Source organism: Triticum aestivum, chromosome 2A (genome assembly GCF_018294505.1).
Source record: "Triticum aestivum cultivar Chinese Spring chromosome 2A, IWGSC CS RefSeq v2.1, whole genome shotgun sequence".
NCBI classification, from domain to species: domain Eukaryota; kingdom Viridiplantae; phylum Streptophyta; class Magnoliopsida; order Poales; family Poaceae; genus Triticum; species Triticum aestivum.
The window spans coordinates 219,612,431-219,633,460 of NC_057797.1; the positions used below are offsets into that span (position 1 = coordinate 219,612,431).

The window sequence follows — 21,030 nt, forward strand, 5'->3', positions numbered from 1 at the left end:
AGCGTCTAACTAAAGAACTAAACACTCTTAAGTTATCTCATGAAACTACCTTAGAGGATCATCGAGAGCTTTTAAAGACTCATGATAAGATACACTTCGAAAAGCTCAATCTAGAGTAAGAGCATGAGTTTCTAAAAGCAATCAATGATGATCTTCGTAAGAAAAGTTCCTCTTACATTGCCAAGCATTTACTCTTGTCTACTTACATCCCACAAGTAAAATCCAGCAACAAGAGCAAGAAAGATTCTTCTTCTAGTAGTAACAATAGTCATGTTAAATCCAATATTGTTGCTTCTAGTAGTTCTCTTGATTCCACTAATGATTCTCTTAGCCAAGTTACACTTGAGCAAGAAAACAACTTATTGAAGGGAATTATAGAGAAATGTGTTTACAAGAGCCTTGCCATGAGTAAGCAATTTGAGGAAATTGTACACAAGCAAGGAAGGCACCGGAAGAATCAAGGTGTTGGTTTTGAATGCAAGTTCAATGCCAATGGAGTTGAGTGGGAAGAAGATCAATACCCCAAGATGAAGTTTGTTCCTCAAGAAGAGAAGTATGATCCCACTTCTTTCAAAGGAACACAAGCTCAAGATGATCTTCCACCACAAGACCACAAGCTAAAAGGCAAGGACAAGCTTCAAGAGGAGATTGATTCATTTGAAGAACCTCCCAAGGCCTTGGTCAAGTTGGTTCCCAAGACTACATCAAGTTCAAATTCATCAAGTACGACTACAACTCCAAGGGTTCCCATCAAGATGATGTGGATCCTGAAGAAGAAGAACTAGTGAGTTCTTGAGGGTGACTCCGCCAACATACTTCACTCATATTCATTTGGCAAGGACAAGTGCAATCAACTTTCACATCTTGCACTAGTTCATGGAGTCACAAACGCTCTTGTTGATAAGACAAGGGACAAGATAACCTAATGCTTTCATGGACAACATCATGTGTGAATTTTACTCTATGTCTATGGATATCCTTGCGTGTTCCTTGTGGGACTAACCCATGTAGGTATTGAAAGTGCAACTCACTCCAATTGATTGCTCCAAATGATCTACATCAACATTGAGCACCTACATCTTCAACACCTACATGAAGTCATCATCGACAAAAGCCTAGGTTAGTTCATCCCTCTTAGGGGGGATATCACATCTAGGGGAGCTTTGCTCCAAATATTGAGCTGAAGCAACTCTAATGGTGTGAACACAACAATGCTTTATATAAAAGTGGTAACCCCACTTGTGCTTAAACAATGAGTATGACCTACAATCAAATGTTCTCATTTGACTACTCGGTCAATATACTCATATATAGATGACCTAGTCATTGCCAATTGCTTGATAGATGCTAGAGTGTTTGTGCATGCATTGCCACATATTTCATTTGCTATCTTATTGTGTCAGCATGTTGGTTGCATATTTTTCTCATTCGAGGGCACCCATTTGTTGCTTTGTTTGTTTGGCTTTTCTTTTTGCCAAATGGACGAACAAGAATTCCTAAGAACTCCCTCTAGATATCTATGCTTTTCTCATCTCAAACTCTATTCATGCTACATCACAAAGTTTGAACAAGTCGAATTCGGACCCTCCAGGTGAGGAGCACTCGGAGTCACTGATTTGTCAAGGGCTTAATTTCCAAAACCTCTTAGTGCATTTCGGCCTGGCAGATCAATTCCATTCGGTCATACAGAGTTCATTAATAAGTTGATCTAGGTTTTAATCTCGGTGCAACCGATTTGAACCGTTCGGTCACACCGAGTTGCAGCAACCGCTTGCGATTCTGCATCTCGGTGCCACCAAGTTGTTCCACTCGGTCACACCGACAGACACTACAAAAAAAGACACTTCCGTGATGATACGTGTTTGTCACAGTAGGTCACGTTTTCTGTCATGCATGTACATCCATGACAGTTTTATGACAGGATCAAGATAGTCATACTTGTGCTGTCGTAGAAGTGTTCCATGACATTACCAAAATTATCATCATGGAAGTGTCCACTTCCATGACGATAAATCGCGCATCATAGAAGTGTTTTCGTCAAGGGTGACCGACATGTGGCATCCACCATAATAGGTCGCCGTTAGGCTATCGGGTCCAGTTTTGGATCCGATAACCCGTTAACAGTCCGGACCAATGGTGTTTTTCCACATGTAAAATTCTCATTGGCCAGAGGAAACACGTGTTGGCTCACCATTGGGACAGATGTCATCCACTCATTGGACATGAGGCGCCTATGATACGTCGACACATCACACAGCCCAACAAAGGCCCATTCTGGTGAAAAGGCCGCCCCGTTTGACTTGGTCAAAACGTAACGGGTCAGCCCATGGAAAGCCTATTAACGACCTGTTCGTATATCGCCCATTTACGGCCCGCTAACTCCTGGCCCGTTACGACCTATCAGAATTAAGCTAGTAGCTTCATCTGGGCCGTCCAATATGATTCCAGCCCGTTGTTACTTCCGGCCCATGTATGGCCCATGATGTCTTTCGGCCCATATGAGGCCCTTCGTAACTCTGGGCCCAATAAAGCCCCGAGATGAAACTGGCCCATAATGAACAGTGTATCGCTTTATACCCATTAACGGCCCATTATTCCGTCCGCCGTTTACAGTCGTGTTAACTTTTAGCCTTCTAAGGGCCCATTTATTCTTGGGCTCATTTCTAGAATTCGATTAGTTACGGTCTGTTACCCGCCTGTTCTGTTTGTGGGCAAAATTCAGCCCGTGGTTACATTGGGCCCGTTTGTGGCCCGTTAACCTATTGGGCTGTTTTCATAGCGTTATCAAATACGGTCTATTAACAGCCCATTATGGTCCACGAATAGTATGCCCCATGTTTGGCGAAATGATTATACGCCCCGTAGAAGGCCCATGGATCATACGGCCCGTAGAAGACCAATGGACCCTACGGCCTGTATAAGGCCCATTTATCATACGACCCGTAGAAGGCCCATGGATCCTACGGCCCACAGGAGGCCCATGGATCCTATGGCTCGTAGAAGGCCCATGGATCCTACGGCCTGTAGAAGGCCCATGGATCCTACGACCCGTAGAAGGCCCATGGATACTACGGCCCGCAGGAGGCCCATGGTTACAACAGTGCGTGTGTTGCCATGATTATTGTGGACTAGTTACCAAAAATAGGTTATTGTCGCCACTAGAAAAACTCAGAAAAAGAACTGCAGTGACAACTAGCAAACAACTAAACAAGACATTAAGGAAATAAATAATCAAGCAACAAACGCCAGCCTATTACATCTATTACACATGTTACATCCACTTGGCATCAAAGTTCGCCACCAGTGCAAATATAGGGAACAGAGTAGCATATTACATACACTGGCCGTCAAAATTGGCCACAAGTGCAAATAAACACGACAGCAAAACAAGAGCATAACTGAAACAACTTCAGAAGAGCTCAAGAAGCGTAATCCTAGGTATCCACCATGCTGGCAATAAGCTTAGCAAGCGTATTAGCTTTGTCCTGTTTGGCGCTAAAATCCTCCAACGCTTGCTGTTGCACCGGAAAGTATGCATCTAAATGCTCCAGGGACTTTCGCAGTCCTTCTGCTTCTTGTCGTAGCACAACTGATCGATGTCTTTCAGCTTGTAGTTGAGACTCAAGAAACCGACTGATTCAGACAGTGAGTTTTAATAGCTTGTGTAAGAGGTAGTGGCCAGTAACTCGAACACTAAACCAAGACAGAACTTTGGTGTTGTCTCACTGTCTTCAAGATAGTCTTCCTTAGCTGTTTTATCAGCTTTGTTGGAGACCAACAAGGGTATCTCACTATCCTAAACCTTATCTGCATTACTTCCTTTACCATTGCTTAATAAGGCACTCTTCCCCAATATTCTGTCAACATTCTAAAAGAAGAAACAAGCAGACACGTAACAGGTTTAACATGTACTAGTATATGAAACTCATTTCGGTGAACCAGTTCATTAGTAAGGTGGACAGGATTAAACTACCAAGTCTTATATCGCCAAGTACTAGTACATAATAAAAGCATCAAACAAACATATATCTATGTCCTATGGTCACTACATTGTCTTGCCAAATCAAAATAGAGACACGGTTCAAATCATATCAGTTCAAGACAAAGTAACACTGAAAGAATACAAAGCATGGGAAACTACAATGCATAACAAGATTTCAGATGGGTACCATGGATCTATATGTGCAATAACACTATTGGCTCTGTTCTGATGCTAGTAATGTGCATGATATGAGAAGTCAACTGTGTACACAATTGAAATTGAAATCAACAGAGCTATTGATAAGAGCAAACCTGTTAAAGAAACATGTGTGAACATACCTACTATGCCATTGGAGTTTCAATTGGATCCTTCAATTTAAAAATAAGTTTGTATGAGTAAATACAGTGATAGAAGAGTAAAGCAGTATGCACGATATCAATGGAATCTTAAATTAGAACAGTTGTTCTTTAGGTTTAAGCACTTGTTCTACATGAACAGACTACAGTAAGACACAAGAATACCGTACTTTAAAAAATGAGCTCATAGACTTTACCATGTTCTTGGTTCGGGACCAATACAGAACAAAGGCGTTCCTAGTCATCGTCCAGTAAATGTGTCTCAGGAGAACGTAAGGGAATTTGATGAGTTTCTTTGCCAGTGAAGTACGTTTTCTTCAGGTAATTCCGATACTACCACCAAGCATTCTTGAAGATAGCAGAGGTATTAGCACAGGTTACCTCATCCTGAGTTTTCAAATCGGTCCTTTATAGAGAAAAATGAGAAAAAATGTTGTATTATAACCATCATGGAGGTAGAATGTATAGGACAAAGCAAAGTAATTGACATGAATAACATTACTTACACATAACTTCTGGACAAACACCTGCAACTAGCATTTTCCTTCATCTTCAGTATAATATTTCCAAGATGGGAAGATACGCACATAGGATTTAACAACATCAAATGCGATAGATGCTAAACTACGACTGGCTGGTTGTGCTTCCTCCAGAGGAATAGGCGTACTAACTAGTGGAGTTGGGATTCACCGTGATACGTAGTACTGGCCCTTTGGGCACTGGAGCTGCCTTACTAACTGCTCTTGTTTGGGAGCTCTGTGGTGGAGATGGTGCTGTGTCAACAGGAACTGGGTTACTATCTGCTGGGGTTGGGGTTAGATTGGGTGAAGCTGGTTCTCTGACCATCGCAGTAGGGGTAATCTGCGAGAGTCTGGGTTATCTGTGGTAGGGCTGGTTCTCGTGCATGTACAACCGGGGTGCTATCTCCACCAAGAGGTAGCACTGTTTTATTTGAAGACCATGTTTTTACTCCGCTAGATACTGGCATCATCTGCTCCAATTCAAATGGCCGATAAACAGGAAAGATAGTTGAATGTATATACATTGTATGAGAGACAGATGCAATAGATAGTGTGGAAAAAGAGGGCATTAATAAATAGTTGACATGTATATTGTTTAACTAAAACGGATAGCATGACATAATTTCACATATATGATGTCTATCTAAAATGGATAGCATAGCACAACATAATTCAAAGATATGATGAATAACTAAATAGGATCACATGACATAATTCATATACATGTTATCTAAGTAATCAGGATCGCATGATTTAATTCACATATGTGATTTATATGCTAAACAGAGGGCATTCGATATGATGTCTGAACTAAGAACATGGTGTTGAATATTTTGTATATGATGTCTAAACTATGCAATACAAGACACCATATGCATGATATGCGCAGTATAACCATGCCAAGTTAAATCCCAAGTTATAGCATACACCTCGGTGGGGGAATAGGACTGGTCATCTGTCTCTGAATCCATCTCCGAGGAGCTATCGGGACCCAACAAGAGATCTGCTTTGACAGATAGCATTGTCAGCTCTGAAGTGCTTGTTTTCACTCCAGATTTTTCCATCTGCCACCCAAATGGCTGATTCGCGAGAAGAGTAGTTTAATGTACAAACATTGTCGACAAATGGAAATGTAATGAAGAAAAAAGTATGGGCAAGATATCAATCAAATATATGATGCCTGGTTAAACAGGATGGCATTGCACATTTCACATATATTATGGCTGGCTAAAAGACATGAGACTACATAATTCCCCTATACGATATAGAAACTAAATAGGTGGCATTACAGAACATGTCTAAACTAAGCAGATGACATATATGATGTCAAAAGTAGGCACTACAAGGCAATATATGCATGATATGACTAACATGATCATGCCAAGGTAGAGAAAACACCTTGGGGGTAAATATGAGTGGTCAGCTGCGTCTGAATCCACCTCAGAACAGACATCTTCCTCTGGATTACAATCTGGAGACGGGGAAGGGTTTGCCATTGAACCCATCATGGAGCGATGTATGCATGACATTGTTGTAACACCCCAAACGACACAACGCTTGGAATATTACCGCATAACAACTTCGAAAAGAAAACATGCCCTCAAAAGAATTTCGGCAGAGTTTCCTCTATTTCGAAGGACATCCACGACATGTAATTCATATAGTTATATATTGCAAAGAACTAGCACCGGTGCAAAGCACAAAGCTACAATACCAAAACCGAGAACATGCTCGGTAACTCTAGGCGATGGCGTTAGTCTTAAGGGAAAATTAGCTACAGACCAAGAGAGTATCTCTCAAATTCAAGATGAACCACCACGGGTAGTAAAGTACAACTGTACTAGGTTCTCAAAACACGGTCCTAAAGGACACTAGGTGTAAGTTCCGTGAAGTGAAAACGGTGAAGATGCTACTCCCAAGACTCCCATGCATGTCGTCCTCAGGATTTACCTAAAAAAAATAAACAACAAGGATGAGTACAAAGACTCAGCAAGTACATACATGAATAAGAAACATTACACATGTCAAGATACCAAAACTCTATTAAGCACCATACACTCATCAGCGCTCAACACTTGTATTCATGCCCTACATGCCTACATGCTCATCTCATTTCATTGCGTATACCGGTATCGCTTGAGTGGACACCCGTCGACATCCACTTACTCCAACGCGTGGAGGTTGCCTCCAAAGTAGGTCGCAACCCAACAATGGAGGTCTCAAAGTGCCTACACAAGGTAGGGAACTCTTTCTTTCACGATCATCATGAATGCAAATATGCAAATGCAAGCAAAGAACTTGAATCAACATGTCTTTTTCATCGTCATCTCCATCACAATAAACATCATTGACATGGGCGAATATCAAGATACAAAAGAAGTGCAGAGGATATGCAACGTCATTATCCTGTCATGAACTTGCCTCAACCGCGGGGCACAACTTGTGGGTTAAAGGATCCTGAACCAGAAGTACCAACACCTGTAAACAGGCATATATCACAACCAATACTAAAACATGAACTTAACTTCTAAGCATATATGATTCAGCTTCGCTCCTACTCCCTCCGTCCAAAAATACTTGTCATTAAAATGGACAAAAAGGGATGTATCTAGAACTACAATACATCTAAATACATCCCCTTTTATTCATTTTGATGACAAGTATTTCCGGACGGAGGGAGTACACATAAGACCCCAGTACATATCAACCAACATTGCCGAAATCTGAGAATATATACTTGTTCCTCTACACAAGTCCATACATTAAAATTCTGTCCAACATAGTACAGCCCACCTTGATAACTTCATAGGATCTAATATACCAAACGAAATATAATAAATGATATGTGTTTAATCATCTACAGAACAACATCTACAAATATCATGTTGTAACTTTATTTTAATTCCACATCTAACAGGTCCTAATCTCCCAAATGAAATTACTGTACGCAGAAAACTGTATTTCTGGCCAGCAAACCAAGTAGACGGCTTCTCTCAAACCGTACATCCAAACGAAGCAAATAAGTACTCTACGGAAACCTTAGAACATGCTTTACAAATCATATGTAGAGCCCAACTCAAAATTCTAAGCTTAACTTTCCCGTTTTTCACCTAGAAGCTGGCTATCCAGATCTGACAGTGCAGTTTTTGTGCAGTATTTAACCGAACCAAGTTCAGTTTACAGGGAGAGACACCCAATGCTCCAGATTTTACTTGGAAGCAATCAACACCTCGCAACAATATAAATTGGCTATCATCCCCAATTGATTTGGTTAATCAAAGGAACTAACATAGAGAAGGTCCAGCCTGGGTGTCAATACCAAATAGGTAAACGCATGGAGATCACCAACGAATTTGCAAATCGGTTCGGGAATCCCTCTCCAAATCTCGAATCTAGTTCTAAACCATCAACTGCTACCCAAATCCCTAATTATGACCTAGGAGGCACCGTAGAAAAGGAGAACTGGGACGTACTGCTAGCGACACGACGCCCAACAGCCACCACTTCTCGGCAACGACCACGGAGAGGAGATGCGTCAGGGAGAGCAGCAACCTAGTGGCTCACGGCGGAGACAACCACCACCAGCAGCAGCGACGACAGCAGCCTCTGTTGTGAAGACCAGAGGAAGGCTTTGGTGAGGGGTAATAGGGGAGAAACAGGATTTGGGCGCAGCGTACAGCGGCGCAAGGGGCGACCGATGGCTACGCCGAGTCTGACTGGGCCTTGAGCCCATATAGGATTTCTTTCCTCTTGTTTATAAGAAGGCTTAAAGATCTAAAATCTGCTATTTAGTCAAAAGCACCACATAGGTCAACTTGTATTCAGCCTACTACTGAGAAGTCCAAGGTTCAAATGCCAACATGCACCCTTTTTCATTTCTTTCCTTTTGCCTCTTCCATTTATTTCCCATAGTCTCTCTCTCTGTCTCTGTCATTTTCCTTTTCCTATTTTATATCATGGTCTACAAATATCGACTTTACCTTATTCATCTATATATTTAAGCATATAGGCACAATCAATTAGTAAAAGAAATCTGGGGCATTACAATTGTATTGCTGCGCAAAACTCTTCTCTTTTTCTTAAATGTTCAGTATGACTGTGTACAATATCTGACATGCATACGAAAAAAATAAGGTGAGTATGTAAGGAGAGCATGCAGAAATCTAGAGTGATGGTAACAACCAGTGGATGGATCCAAAACTAATGATAGCATGCTAATGATTGCTTAATTTAATAAAAAGACAGATGATGATTGCTTTACTATTTGTTTCCCACCCAAAATGAACAACATAAGCATAACCTAGGTGAACCAGATATTAGACAGAGATACTATTTATTGCTGCCTCAATATGTGCCCCACAACTAATTTAGAACTCAAGTTTGAACATTAATTTGGACCTGACTTGGAGTCCAAGAGGTGAACATGACAATAAAGTAGCAGGTAATTTTAAGCAATGCATAACCTAAGCAGAAACAAAAGAGTGCGACCTCTCTTGTGGACCTGTGTACTCCTCAGGTTCGTCTGCCGAGTTGATGATGGTGATGCCGTTGCGGTGGGTGCCAGCGGCAGGGAAGGAGATCTGAGACGGCGAAAGACGGTCAGGAGTCGTGATGTCTGGTTTGGTGGATGCTTCTGTCGATGGAGCAACTCAGGTGAGGTGGACGACGTCGCGACAGGAGCAGGACAAACCACACCAAGTTTCCTTCGACATCTACCTGTAACTGAAGTAATTCTGTAAGGGCTCATTTGGCTTGCATGATTCTAAAAATGCAGGGATAGGAAGAACACCGGAATAGGATAGGAATGCACATGGTAAACAGAGCATTTGTAAACACAAGATTTTTGTCAACTTGGGTATTGGGTTCACAGGAATTGGAAGAGCAGAGGAATGCAAAGAAACATGGCCAAAATAAAGTGAAATCATATGAAACCGTGTACAGTTACAATGTTATTCTGCCACTAATGCACTTGGTCTTGTTTTCATGCATAGGATTTTGAAAAGTAGGTCCAGGTAGATGTTTTGCTCCATTCCTTTAAACAAAATGCATGAATAATTGAATATTAAAGTGCGAGAGGAAAATTTCCTATTGCTCTGTTTTTCCGTTGAACCAAAATAGCCCTAATGGATCGACATGAATGTAGATTAATAAGTGATGCAACAAGTGTACAACCTCTTTGTCGTAGCCGTGTCGACCTCAGCATCATTGGGTTGGTCGCTAAAGAAGTTGAGGCATAGGTGGCTGTCGGAGGTGTGGAGGAAGATCTGAGGTATTCGTAGACGGCGTCCGGGGTATTGCTCTGTTGTGATGGATCGTTCTATCGTTGGAGCAGCTCCAGTGAGCCGTAAGACGTCAAGGCTGAAGCAGCACAAGACAGACATCGTTAATCTCAAGTGGGATTCTAATAGCATCTCCAATAGATGATTTAAAATAGATGTAAAATTTACATCACCAAAAACCACCTGACTACAACAGATGAGGTAAAAACTATTGACTTTGAACTTAACTGCCGAAACTGAAATTTACTGTGGAATCTGAATGTTACTGTGGAAACTGAACACAATGGTAGCAGAGATGCACTTGACATGTAGTTTAGGGAGGGCCTGTAGTTCATCTTCAACCTGCACCCCCCTGAGCCGCCAGCCACCACCGACCGATCCTCGCGCCCCCTCATCGCCTCACCACCCCGAAACAACTCCCCACCGTCGGTCCGCCGCCGCCTCGCCACCCCAAAACAACTCCCCACCGCCGGTCCACCGCTGCCTCGCCGCCCCGAAACAAATCCACACCGTTGGTCCGCCGCCGCCCCAGCCAGCCCTCTAGCCTCCCCCCCATGCCAAGCTTTTTCTCCGGCGATCCTCGTGCCACCGCCGCACCACCGCGCCCCCACCGCCGGCATGCAGCACCCCACCCAGAACCCTAAGATAGATAATGGGGTACCTCTCCGGTGAGCCCCCTCCCCGCTACGGGTGGTTCTTCCTTATCTCCGGCGAGACCCCCCACCCCCTGAAAATCGACTGACCCAAAAGTCGATTCAGTCGACTGAAGTGTAGCTAAACCGGAGCAGAGCAGCAGCACAAGCGAGGGGGAGAGTAGCAGCAGCAGCGTGAGCGAGCAAGAGCCGGAGCAGCAGCAGCAGCAGCGCGAGCGAGAGCCAGAGCAGCAACAGCAGTGCTAGCAAGAGCCAGAGCAGCAGCAGTAGTGCGAGCGAGCGAGAGCCAGAGCAGCAGCAGCAGATCCGGCTGGTATGGATGCCGCCGCCGAAGGGGCCTCGCACTGGGGGAGATCTGTCGTGGAGATGTCGCTTGCGGCGCCGGCTTCGAGGTAGCCGCTCCATGGGGGTACGGGATGGAGCACTGTCGGCACCGGGAGGTCGAGTTAAGGAGAAGGTGCGATGCGATGAGTTAGTCCGAGGAGTCGGTGAGGATGCTGCGGTTCCGGTGGAGCAGGTTAAAGAGGCGCTATGGGGATGGAGCAGCCGCGATAGACGAGGAGATCGTCGAAGTAGCTCCTTAGAGGTGGAGGACGGGGCGGCTGAACCGTTGGGACGACATGATGGATGACGGATCCTCATCCGGGGAGGTGGATGAGGGACATCGAGCTGTTGCGATGGACGACCTCGTCGAGGAAGAGGCTCCGGATGGGCAGCAGTGAGGTGGCGGACGGAGGAGGGTAGGGTTTCGCGGCTGGAGCGGGGAGGTTATGGCGGCCTGGGATTTCGAATGGCGAAAAGGAGGCGATGGGAGGGGGTACCATGACTTCGGGACGCGCTTGTCCCAAATGTAGGGTGTGTTACAAAAGTACCCCCACCGATTTGAACTAGCGGCCCTTTCGGCTCAGGGTTAGAAGGGGGATTTTGTGTGTCGGGATTTGGCAGCTGGAAGGAGTTTTCACGCGCGTTGTAATTTCGGGATAGCAAGGCGCGGGTTGTGAAGGCGCAAGTTTTGGGAGCACGAGATCTGAATTTTCGGGATATAATAAGGCGCGGTTTGAATTTTAGGGACAAGCCTAGCGTGCCTAACGTGTAATATACGTGCTAAATCAATTCGCACTTCCCTCAACGAAAAAAACAAAAAAATAAAACTATTCTCACCACACAAAGAGAGAGTCTTGTCCCGTTTTACTATACAAATGCTATTCAAAGCTACTCATACCAACATTTTATGTCCAATTAAATTTTTTCATTGGATTTATAATGCATGTAACCTACTCATACCAACATTTTAGTGCATTCCAAATGTCTATACTATCGCTGCAATTCGAACTAAATTTGAATTCGTTTCTCTATTTCAATAAGAATCTACAATCATGATTGTTGCCAACTTCAACCATCATTCGTGTATTACCTTAACAACACACCACATGATTACTATAGAGATAGATATGAACTATGTGTACTATATGAACTTGAATTCAATTTTTTGAATACACTTGATGTTGATTCCAAATAATAGTACATTTGATGTACTAACTATATATTCATAATCTAAACCATGTTCCATTGGCGGCTCCAGGAATTTTCAACCGGGTATTCATGTGTATTCATTTTGCCAAAATCATTGTTGTTTTTCAAAAGTTGTCACTGTTTTGCCAAAATCATTGTTGTTTTTCAGAAGTTGTCACTGTTTTGCCAAAATCAACACAGTTTTGTAAAAATCATGGGCATTCACATGAAGACCCAAGAATACCCCTAGCGCCGCCCCTACTTCCATACGTACACCGTGTTTATCACACAAAGTATAGTGCCCCGCCCCCTACATTATGACAAGTATTTAGCCTTGAGCTGCAAAAGCCACACATTAGCCCAAATTATAATCAATGTTCTACATTATGATATCTTCTTCAAGTATCCGTGTCCACTTTTTTATAATGAATTACGATCTTTGTTCGTCTTTTACACCTTCACGATCCTCTTCTCTTTGTAGCTAGCTAGCGCTAACTTTCTATCGTGCATGCACACGCCTGCCCCCCTCTCACCCTCCCTCAGCATCCCCTCCATCGCGCACGTTCGTTATTTCTCTTTAGGTCGTCCACCCGCGGTGTGTGTAGGCCCCCCGGCCCCTTCTTTCTGGCACAGACCGGTCGATATACCTCTCTAGCCAAGTGTGCCTACCACAAACACATACTTCCCCTCTTCTCTTCTCACCGTCCATGCCCCCCTATGTCCAATACAGTTCCATGCAGGAGCACACTCCCGCCCCTCTTTTCATCGATCTCATACTCGCACACTCCTCCCCCCTCGACATGGTAGGCCTCTCGCACCACCTCCTAGCTGCACCCCTCTCCCCCTATATGTCTCTCTGGACCTTATTTGCTTCTAACACATGCATGCATCTATACGTACCGATCTCCCTACATATAGCCAGGTCAACTATAATTCGTTTTCCCCACGCACTGGTAGACTTACCTCAGTAGTTATGTCTCTCCCTTTCTCGGACACACGGCGGTTGATCTTCCTATGTAGTTACGTATGCTTACCACAACCATATCATCTCCCCTCATCATCCTTGCATACCTCCCGACCCGTCTCTCACATGCACGTGCATAGACATACGAACATCCCCCGCCCTCTCTTATTGATATTGCACTCGTACCCTTTGTTTGTCTAGCAGGCCTCTCCCACCATTTGTGAGACGCCACTCCACCACCAACCCTCCGATGCTCTACATTTATCTTTCTCCCAACCTTATACCTCTGCTACACATATCCATGGATGCCGATTGATCTCCCTCAATACATAGCTAGGTCCCTCTCCTTCCCCACACATATACTAGTCGGTCGGTCTCTACCCCCCCCCCCACACACACCGATAGTCGAACTTTGTAGGTAGGTATCCATGCCACAGAGAAAAACTGCACCTCTGCCCTCTCAAATTCCAATAGGCCAGCCACCCTATATCTTTGATGTGGGCAAACACAAATTCGATGGCTCTCTTTATCGATCGTGCAGCCTTCATCCCTGTTTTTGATTCTATCGATATCTCACGTCCATGACTCTGTTTCACACACATTGCATATGTTATGTTTTTTTTGACATATCATCGACACATTGCGTCTATTTCGCACAAACCATCTCTATCACACCCACCCACGTACGTACCTGCACCTAAAGAAGAGGTGCACGAAGGACACACGTACTCACGTCTCGTTCTCGGCCACACCCGCGCGGGTACACGGTGGAGTTCATTCCTGTATGAAAAGGCATCCCACGTGATAATTTGACGCGTGTAGCGGTTGTTTACTTGAAGGAGGGTCGGGTACCATGCCTAGACGGAACAAAGTTTGACTTAACGCGTTAGTATTAAATAAAGTTATATATTCCTCAATGGCACGTACAAAATATAAAATGATTGCCGTGGGGGAAATGGAAAAATCCGCTCCACTATATAGAACAGAGCCTGCCTGCCGGGGTTTGTCTCTCGTCACACCATATCACACAAGGCAGCGGTGGCCTCTCTCTCTCTCACCATTGGTCAGTGATCCGGCCGCATCCCGTCCACCGGCGGAAAGGGAGGATGTGCATCATTTCTCCGTTCGACGGCGTTGAGGCAGCACGTCCTGATCTGCGGTACCCGTCGTTCTCTCTGACCAAGCTCCAGCGTGGTAGGGCCTTCGCCACTTGATCGCTGCCGCAGTATGGGCAGATCCCGGCTGCCGGCGCCCTCCTAGTAACATCTCGACGATCCTCAGGTACATCTTCCTCCGGCCTTGCTCCACTGCCCATCTTCCCATGTTGCTGCATGTGGATCTTCTTTAGTTGTTTGCTTAAAACGTATCTCGGCCGGCGTACTTTCCATCTTGCAATATTGTCCTCAAACCATTTTTGGTGAACCACCATGCTGCTATCTTTCCCTTATTACATGGAATATGCTTCTTTTTTGTCGGCGTATGTGTCTTCTTTCAACTCGTGTTATTGGGCAGTAATTGGTTCCTTTCTACCTCCTTTTGCAAACATGGCTATCCATTTTCACCTCGTTGCTATTGCGAACTTTGGGTGAACTGCACAAATCATTTTTTTCTTAAGAGTGTTTCGTGTAGTTCCACCAAAATGTCACACGGGCAACGTTTTTACATTTCTGTGGGACTGCAGAAAGGGAGATTTGTTTTTCTATCCTCCTCATCCAACTCCGTGCCTAATCTTCTCCAAAAAGTAGTTAGTCCTAAATAGAGATCGTAGAGGTGATCGGATTCTATTTGTGTGTGTTATGTTTCATCATCTAGTTCCACTATTATTGTAATCACACTGACTGGATATATTTTCAAACAAGGATGGTTCGCTCGATTTTAGTGGAGCTGCACAAAATGATCGGATTGTGGTGTCCTCCACACACCTTTTTTTGCTACAGAGCTGGGTGAAACTAGCTGCCAAGCAATGAACACTGTGGCCAGGAAATGGAGCCATGCCTACGAACAACATCGATCAATTATATATTTTCTTTATTTGTACACCTTCTCACAACTTTGTCTTTAGGTTTGATGTGAATATTGGCGCTGCTCGGCGAACCATTGAGATGCATTAGCAGCCATGGTAGTTTCATTTGTATTTGATGGAATGTTGTAGCGAGATAATCTTGAGGCAAGAGGACACATGAATCCTAAGTTGAAACCTTTTCTTTCCTGCGGGAACCAAAGTTGAAACCTTCATAGCATCACAGTACAATTTCATTAAAATTATGCGTACATATAAACAAATCCTGAAGGATTGATAGCAATGCCAGAAATAATTCAACTTCGCTTCGCCGACATGTGGGACATCCTTCATCCGGCTCCACCTGCCATGTAGCAATATTGAGTGCACAACTACAGGGAAATATTCATCTCAGTCGGTGCGCCATAGTAGTAATGACTAGTGAGTAGTCAAATCACAGAGCCCCACCTTCACCACAGTAAGTTGCTCGGATGAAGCAACCATCATTTATCTGTTCCTTGAATCCGCTAGTACTCCCATATTCCCAGAGTAATAAGTTGGTCGGGCGAAGCAACCATCACTTCAGCTTTCCCACAGTAAGTACTATTACCTCTTTTTTTACTCTAGAAACAACCACACGCGAATATTGGCGGTAGAAGCACAAAAATTGAATAAAAAATTGAAACCAACCAATGAACTACTACTAATGGTGAGCGTTTGCTAGTATCATGTACTCCATCTGTCCATGTATACAGGGCTTAATGCGTTTTCCGAGACTAACTTTGGCCCTATTTGGATCCATGGGTTAGAGTTAGTTTGAGCTAGTTGGGGCTCAAATAGCCCTAAAGTATCCAAGCATGAGGGTTAAATTGGAGCAAGTTGCACCAAACCCACCAAAAAAACTATCCCACCCAAGAGGTGCTAATTGGAGATAGTTCTCATTGGGCCCACTAGAAAATCACTTTTCTCTCTCCATCAAGTGCATTTATTGTCAATCTAACCCTGTCACCCAAACACCTCTTTGGTTACAGTTAGTTCAGGGTTAGTCATGAGTTAGTCTAACCTCTAGCTAAGTTAGAGTATCCAAACAGGAGCAGTATAGGACATGCAAGTTGCTTAAAGCATACAGTCAAATGCGTACTTGAAAGGATCTTTTTTTGAAAACGGAACATGAAAGGATCTTCAAATGATATAAATTTTAAATTATATAAAATCCTATCAATAGTCAAAGGCATCCTAGAAGAATACATTAGGCCCTATATAAAATCTTATCAATAGTCAAAATCAAGTGTTCTAAACGAGTTGAAAACGAGAAACTCGACATACTCACGGCACAACACGCCTGTCTCGTTTGGTCTGTTGGTCAAAGCGCTTCCTCTTCTTGGCATAACAATAGAGTACAGTATTTTTTTAGAATGCTCTTTGCATGTCGGTAACATGTGATGAGTTAACTGACCTTAATAGACGGCAAAAATGCCAACCCACCGCACTTTGAGAGAGATGAGGAGCGAGAAGCGATACGGGCTGCTGGATTACAAGAGCTAGGTGTCGCACGGAGGCCAAGAAAAATGGTGATAACGTGGGTTAGCCATGTAGTATGATGTAACTACACTGGGCTGCCGTGTTTCGTACTCTTCCAGTCCACTGTAGAGATGATTGGTTGATTTTATATCGTTGAATAATATAAGATATTATGAGTACAGACACTCCACTATGAGGTTCCTTGCTCCTTCTCGGTCGTCAAGAATCTATGCTCTTCCACTCTTTTTTGACATGAGCTTTGTTCATCCTTTTGCCAACACGCGGCAACTCGCAGAATGACGAGAAGCTTGTTTACTACGGGGCCGTTTGGTTCTAGGACTAGGAGTGCCACATTTTGCCATACACACCAATGTTGCCAAACTTGCCTAAGGTTTATGCCTTCTCCCTCGCCAACGCGTGCGTGGTGGCTCGCAACACGAGGAGAAACTTTTGCTGCGGTGGACATGCAACAGTTCATAGTGGGAGTAACATACACCTAGGTAGTAACATACTCCTAGGTAGTAACATAGCGCAGTCCAAGACAAGTTTTCTTTATGTGGCATGTATTTAATGAGGAGAGATGTGTTTGGAGTAACATAATATGTAGTGTGGGGCACAAGCGAGTAGTCCATTGTAGAAACTAGGATGGTGCCGGATTAATTCTGCATGTAAATAAGCTTGTAACGTGGATTTGGGGCTCTTTCCCCTCTTCTTTAATGAATGATACACACACTTGTGTGTATTCGAGAAAAATATGTCATTGTAACATAGCGCTTTCCAAAAGAGGATGAGTCTATAAGGTAATAAATGAAGCCAACTGGTATGACACTACTACTATGTTACTTTGCATTATGGAGGTAGTAACTTAGACTAGTGTCATATGCATTACACTAGTCTAAGTTACTCTGCACTATGACCAGCCTAAGAGCATGGTTAATAGTATAGCCAGCTGATGGCTATAAGAAACTGCCATGTCATGTATAGCCATCATTTATAGTCACTCATATAGTAGTGTGGGTACAAGGTTGGCTATAACATCACTTAGTACTTTTTTAAACCTTCTCTATTTCTCTTTCTTAACATTTATTCTATTTGTCTAGGAATCCGCATATAGCCAGGATCTTGCATGAGGCTGAGTATCATAGGTAGTATCATGCATGCCAACTAGGCAAATTTGATGAGGTGGCATAGAATTAAATGAAGAAAGAGAGGGTTGAGTATCATATCATGATACCGTATCATATTAAATGGTGTGCTACTATGTGTCATGCATGGCAATAAATGAAGTTAGCTATGATACTAACTTATGATACTATGAACTATGGATGTAGTATCATATACATGATACTAGTATATGATACTCACCATTATACGACCAGTCTGAGAGCCCACTCCCCATAATTTTCCTCGTCATCATCTGAGTCCTAGAAGATCTCACCCACATCATCATTAGGCATGCAACCACCTTGATAGACAACATGCATAGAAGGAGTAGAGGCTATTGGGGACGCACCACATCGTGGGCACTCTGTACATGCTCGTGCGCGTGCATGGTGTGTGCTTTTCCATCGGTGCTAGCTCTAAGGCTGAGGCTGCAGTCGTCTTCGTCTCCAACTAGTCGTTGAGGAACAACGACAAAAAGGCGCTGCAAGAGATGCATAGGCGCCGTTGTGTGTGAGCTTCGCCGTAGCACGACGAATCGGACGTCGCCGCAGATGGCGCACGCCTCCATGCAACCGAGTGTGTGCGCATGCATGTGTTATTCACGTGCATTCTACGGCCAAGTGTGTGTGCATGCATGTGTTGTGTACGTGCGTTGTGTGTTCCATGCTGTGCACGTATGTGTATGAGTTGGATCGGCATGAGTTAGTGCGTTGGCGTGTGTACATGCGTGACTGCATGCGTCTTGTACATGTGTGGCTTCTTGCGTGGTTATCAATATAGGGCTCCATTGATTCAAATGAATTATTTAGGATTTTTGGGGGATTGAAATCCTTAGGAATTTTTCCTATGTCGGCCCTTTGATTCATAGGATTGGATCATATAGGAATTTATCCTATGGAATCTTTTGTACTACATTTTATAGGAAATCTAACATCCACTCGAACCTCTTTTTACAATTCCTTTGTTTTTCATGTGGCATCCAACACTCTTTGCTAATCCTATAGGATTCAAGTTGACATGCCACTGCAATCCTATACTTTTCCTATTCCTACATTTTCAAAATCCTGTGAATCAAAGAGGCCCATAAACTAGTATAAAACATCTTCAACTTAGCATCCTGATGTATCATCTCTAGTGGTTAGCGAAGAGTCCATGTTCTTTTATTTGTTTATAGGTGGGCAGGCGGCAAAAAACAGGGGGGAAACGCGCAAGGTTCCTTGCAGACGCTCCACCGCGAGGTTCCTTGCTCCTTCTCAGTCATCGGGAATCTATGTTCTTCAACTTTTTTTACATGAGCTTTGTTCATCCTTTTGCCAACACGCGAGACATCTAGCATCAAGGTGCACGTGTCATGCAAGAAAATGGAGATAATTAGATAAGCAGTGCGTAAGTGAGTCGTGCACTTCGATGACACCTACTACTACGCAATATTTTTTCTCCTCGATGGCACGTGAATAGTGCATGTACTCAACATCGGAGCACGGGATGGGGGGTAGCCATGACATGGTCAGCCCTTTTTTGGGGAGAGTACATACTAAATTTTGATGTGTACCGTCAACTCACAGAACGATGAGAAGCTTGCTTGCTATGCCTTATACCTCGCCAACGCGTGCGTGGTGGCTCGCAGCACGAGGAGAAACTTTTGCTTACAAGCAGTGGACGTGTTGCAGTTCATTTGGTGTCAGATTGCCAGAAGTACTACTGTAGTACCATCATTTTTGTTCGACTTCCGGAAGTGGCAAAGAGCCAAGCGCAATGTCACCTACTAACCTTAGGCTAGGCATAGTGGGAGTAACATAAGTAGGGCTACATCCTTTTTTATTCTAGAAACAACCACACATGAATATTGGATGGTAGCAGCACAAGAATTGAATCAAAAAATCGAAACCAACCAATGAACTACTACTACTCGTTTGCACAGTGTTCCTCGGCTCGCACCTCTTGCATCACGGCGGTCGAGCTAGGAGTCATTCATCTGGTACACGTGGCATCTCAAATCTGGACACAAGGTGATGTACACCGTCAAGGTCCACGGTCAAGGGGGTCAGGGCGGATGCGACCTCACACTGCGTCTGCTATTTGAAGCGGCGCACCGGCCCAGGGCGCCGCCCGCTGCACCGCCAGCTGTATCCGCCTCCTCGCTGCATTCAAAAACCTACATTTAAAACCGCGTGGAATGCGAGAAACCAACTCCGGCCACACACGTCCGTTCAGGAGCAGGACGTCGGCCAAGCTCCTCCTTCCACCATTTTGTCCACTCTTTTGGTTGCATCCGACGAGCAGGAAGAGCAGTTCTTCGGCATAAAAGTCGTCTGGGTGGCCCGCCGAGCCCGATAGTTACGAGCGAGGCAACTCGCTTCTCCACCTACCTCGCCTAGCCCGTTGGAGGCAGTTGCAGCACTAAGCCAACGCGTGGTTCCGCAGCTCGCCTCTCTAATACAGCTCGTGGAAGAGTGCCGACTTGCTCCACACCGACTTGTCAAGGAGCGCGGCGGCACGGGCATCATCGCTGCTCTCAACACCGTCGCATCGTATATTGGCTCCAGTGTTTGTGACTGCGCCTTCTGCCGTCGGGGCACTCATAGCCACGACATGCAGGCAGAGAAAGAAGCCACTGCGGATGTCGACAAGGTGATGCGGCTACGCCCGGATGTCGACGAGGTGATGGGCAGCACGTCCCCGCCCACCACCATCATCAAGGAGAAGTAGAACACGGGAGGCCGCTGCCGATTGTATCCCATGAAGGCCACCGCCGAGGCGACACCGGCGAATACAACCGGTGTCTTGCACGATTCTTCTTCTGCCGGATGCTAGAGGAGGACAAAGAGATCGGGCGGCGACCATTTAGATTAGGTATTTTAATTCTACCAGGCTGGTTGTAATGGTAGTATTATAAGTAGTATCATGCATGCCAACTAGTAGTAGGCAAATTTGATGAGGTGGCATAGAATTAAATGAAGAAAGAGAGAGTTGAGTATCATATTATGATACCGTATGGAATTAAGACCTCTTCCAATACAAATGTGCTTAGATGAGGTGCTAAGTGCATTAAATGGCTTAGCAACTCAAGTCTCCAATG

The 21,030-nt window shown here is 44.3% G+C and overlaps 1 long non-coding RNA gene across 1 annotated transcript; it reads right to left on the bottom strand.

The window, feature by feature from the left end:
• Positions 1-6,505: 6,505 nt before the first annotated feature.
• LOC123185197 (uncharacterized) lies at positions 6,506-8,570 on the bottom strand. Its single transcript, XR_006493214.1, has 2 exons — positions 8,333-8,570; positions 6,506-6,809 (listed from the first exon to the last, which is right to left on the bottom strand). It is a non-coding gene; the product is annotated as an uncharacterized lncRNA (long non-coding RNA).
• Between the last annotated feature and the right edge of the window lie 12,460 nt (positions 8,571-21,030).